This window comes from Palaemon carinicauda, chromosome 34, assembly GCF_036898095.1.
Source record: "Palaemon carinicauda isolate YSFRI2023 chromosome 34, ASM3689809v2, whole genome shotgun sequence".
NCBI lineage: Eukaryota > Metazoa > Arthropoda > Malacostraca > Decapoda > Palaemonidae > Palaemon > Palaemon carinicauda.
The window spans coordinates 26,053,784-26,058,250 of record NC_090758.1 but is presented as its reverse complement, the minus strand read 5'-3'; the positions used below and the strand labels follow the sequence as shown (position 1 = coordinate 26,058,250).

The following is a 4,467-nucleotide window of genomic DNA, read 5'->3' as shown; positions in this document are numbered from 1 at the left end:
ATTATTATTATTATTATTATTACATGCCAAGCTACAAGCCTAGTTCATAAAACAGAATGCAATAAATAATTACGATAGTCATCTGGCACAGATTTCAAATCAACAAACAAGTTAGTATGGGAAAGTTGATCTCATTTAAAAAGCCAAACTGTTATTATTATTATAATTATTATTATTATTATTATTATTATTATTATTATTATTATTATTATTATTACTTACTTACTTACTTACTAAGCCACAACCTTAGTTAAAAAAGTAGGATGCTATAAGCCCAGGGGCCCAAAATGAGAAAATACCCTAGGGGGGAAAGGAAGCCTAGGTGCACTCTGTGCCATCAAAGTCCCGCTTCATTTTCCCTCTGCAGACGAAGCAGCATATAACGTGGAAAGTGTAGTACTTCCGGAGGGTACCGCTGACGCAGAATAGATCGATGGGGTTGATGCAATAGTTAAGGAAGGATAGACAGAATTCCACTATCCTGAAAGGATGCCAGTAGAAGTTTTAGTCGTTTTGGGAACTAGGTCATAAATGCGAATATAGGATGTAGATGTTGATGGGCAAGAAAGAAATGGCGAAGATGATCACAAAAGTCAGGACCATCTTGGCAACCTTCCTCCTGTGCCCTTCCCAGGTAGATGTCTCGCGGACACCAGAAGATTTCGTGCCATCGTTACATAAAATATCCCTATCAGAGACAGAGGAAGCCAGTAATAATTAGCTACCCTTAAAGGGGTGTGGATTTTCGGGTAAAGGTTACCTAGGTGCTTAGGAAAAGGTGTACACGAGTAGAATGCATCCCCCTGGATGTATACAAAACCGGTACTTGGGAGAAAATGTCTGCCGGAGCTGCTAATATGGCCGACAAGAAACAATTAAGTCAGGGCCATCTTGGCAACCTTCCTCGTGTATATAAATATATATATATATATATATATATATATATATATATATATATATATATATATATGCATATATATATATATATGTCTGTGTGTATATATATGTATATATATATATATATATATATATATAGATATATATATATATATATATAAATTATATATATATATATATATATATATATATATATATATATATATATATATATATATATATATATATATATATATATATATATATATATATATATATATATATATATATATATATATGGAATCATTGGAGAGGATGATAAGACTTATGTCTGAAAATGGTTACTGACAAGTTCATGATGTTTATAAATATAGATAGGAATTGAATTCAAAAGATTTCTAAAAAATTAGAAGTAGTTAACATATTATGATAAGGAGTGAATGGTTGTGTAAAGAATATCTTAGAAATTCTTAGAAACTGATATGAAATCGATGTAGTAAGGTTTATATACTGATTAATAAAATAAAGAAAATATCATATAAAGGTGATATTGTACAGTATAAGATGCCATATCATGGATTGTAAGCTTATTTACAATGAGCATCACAAGCTCCCTTAATATTGATGTATGCAAATAATGTGGAATGATACATTTATCTTCAGAACATTAGAATTATCTAGAGATGTCAGAAAGGCTGTATTTTTTAGCATGGAGGCATTTACTCTCAGAGGCATGTCCGGAATGTACCGCTGACGCATTACAGAGCGATTGGGTTGAGGTAGGAGTTGATGAAGGATAGACAGAAGCCGGCTATCCTGAAAGATTGCTTGTAGACGTTGTAGTTGTCTTTGGAACTAGGTCAGAATTGCCACCACAGGATGTAGATGTTGATGGGCCAGAAACAAATAGCGAAGATGATCACAAAAGTCAGGACCATCCTGGCAACCTTCCTCCTGTGCCCTTCCCAGGTAGATGTCTCGCGGACACCAGAAGATGGTGTGCCATCATTACATAAAATATCCCTATCAGAGACAGAGGAAGCCAGTAAAAATTAGTTACCCTCACAAGGATGTGAATTTTCGAGTACAGATTACCTAGGGGCTTGGGAAAAGGTGTACAAATGTAGAATTCATTTCCAGGATGTATAAAACACCGGTACTTGGGAGAAAATGTCTGCCGCAGCTGCTAAAATGGCCGACAGCACCCATATGCTCACTGCCATGCCAATGGCGAATCTCCTGGCATGTTCTGATACGTGGGTTGATACTGGCCGGACGATGGCTAAGTAACGATCAGCACTCAGGGCAGTCAAGTTGAACATAGTGATGCCTAAGCTGAGGTCTTTGGCAAGTTTCAACCCACGGCACACTGATTCACCAAATGGTGAAGATGGCACGGTGTATACCATCGACGTGAAGGGCAAAGTCAGTAGCACCATCATCCTGTCACCGGCTGCTAAGGATACCAGGTGGATGTTTGGAGCACTCGCTCTAAGAAAAGAATAGAAGATAGAGTATGGTCGTTGGACGTCTGTTTATCTTTAAATAGTGAACAGATTTACATTTTGTATAACTTATTATTATACTTATTGTTATCATCATCATAATCTATCTATTTACCAAGGAACTCCAATTTTAGGAGGTAGTTTACATAAAAACAGAATAAAAGGGGACTTTCCTTCTCTTAGCTTCTCCCAGCCTGATGAGGAATTCAGCAGAGTCATTTAATAGTCATCACTAAACAACCATGATGATGTCTATCATTACGAGCAATAAACTATACTTTTATCATATATCACTAATAGAAGTTATGAAAATACCAATGTTTTTTTTTTTCTTCTTTTTTTTTGTTTCTTTCCCATCATCATTATTCCTAATCTCCAAAGAAATATATATATATATATATATATATATATATATATATATATATATATATATATATATATATATATATATATTCAAGGTGTTGAGGTACCAGTGATGGGAGATGAGAATGAGAGAGAAATTACAATAGAGGAAGTGAGGAGAGCAATAGATGAAACAAGAGTAGGAAAAGCATCTGGTATGGATGGTGTGAAAGCTGAGATGTTGAAGGAAGGGGGTGTGACTGTACTTGAATGGTTGGTGAGATTGTTTAATGTGTGTTTTGTGTTGTCAATGGTACCAGTAGATTGGGTCTGTGCATGTATTGTACCACTATATAAGGGTAAGGGAGATGTGCATGAGTGTTGTAATTCAAGAGGTATTAGTCTGTTGAGTGTAGTTGGAAAAGTGTATGGTAGAATACTGATTAATAGGATTAAGGATAAAACAGAGAATGCAATCTTGGAAGTACAGGGTGGTTTTAGAAGAGGTAGGGGTTGTATGAATCAGTTTTTTACAGTTAGGCAGATATGCTAGAAATATTTAGCAAAAGGTAAGGAGGTGTATGTTGCGTTTATGGATCTGGAGAAAGCATATGATAGAGTTGATAGGTAAGCAATGTGGAATGTGATGAGGTTATATGGAGTTGGTGGAAGGTTTTTGCAAGCAGTGAAAAGTTTCTACAAAGGTAGTAAAGCATGTGTTAGAATAGGAAATGAAGTGAACGATTGGTTTCCGGTGAGAGTGGGGCTGAGACAGGGATGTGTGATGTCGCCGTGGTTGTTTAACTTGTATGTTGATGGAGTGGTGAGAGAGGTGAATGCTCGAGTGCTTGGACGAGGATTAAAACTGGTAGGTGAGAATGATCATGAATGGGAGGTAAATCAGTTGTTGTTTGCGGATGATACTGTACTGGTAGCAGACACAGAAGAGAAGCTTGACCGACTAGTGACAGAATTTGGAAGGGTGTGTGAGAGAAGGAAGTTGAGAGTTAATGTGGGTAAGAGTAAGGTTATGAGATGTACGAGAAGGGAAGGTGGTGCAAGGTTGAATGTCATGTTGAATGGAGAGTTACTTGAGGAGGTGGATCAGTTTAAGTACATGGGATCTGTTGTTGCAGCAAATGGTGGAGTGGAAGCAGATGTACGTCAGAGAGTGAATGAAGGTTGCAAAGTGTTGGGGGCAGTTAAGGGAGTAGTAAAAAATAGAGGGTTGAGCATGAATGTAAAGAGAGTTCTATATGAGAAAGTGATTGTACCAACTGTTATGTATGTATCGGAGTCGTGGGGAATGAAAGTGATGGAGAGACAGAAATTGAATGTGTTTGAGATGAAGTGTCTGAGGAGTATGGCTGGTGTATCTCGAGTAGATAGGGTTAGGAACGAAGTGGTGAGGGTGAGAACGGGTGTAAGAAATGAGTTAGCGGCTAGAGTGGATATGAATGTGTTGAGGTGGTTTGGCCATGTTGAGAGAATGGAAAATAGCTGTCTGCTAAAGAAGGTGATGAATGCAAGAGTTGATGGTAGAAGTACAAGAGGAAGGCCAAGGTTTGGGTGGATGGATGGTGTGAAGAAAGCTCTGGGTGATAGGAGGATAGATGTGAGAGAGGCAAGAGAGCGTGCTAGAAATAGGAATGAATGGCGAGCGATTGTGACGCAGTTCCGGTAGGCCCTGCTGCTTCCTCCGGTGCCTTAGATAACCGCGGAGGTAGCAGCAGTAGGGGACTCA

At 37.7% G+C, this 4,467-nt stretch overlaps 1 pseudogene; it reads right to left on the bottom strand.

Moving 5' to 3' along the window:
* Positions 1-318: 318 nt before the first annotated feature.
* The window catches only part of LOC137626773 (neuropeptide CCHamide-2 receptor-like), an 8,571-nt pseudogene continuing 4,422 nt past the window's right edge, over positions 319-4,467 (bottom strand).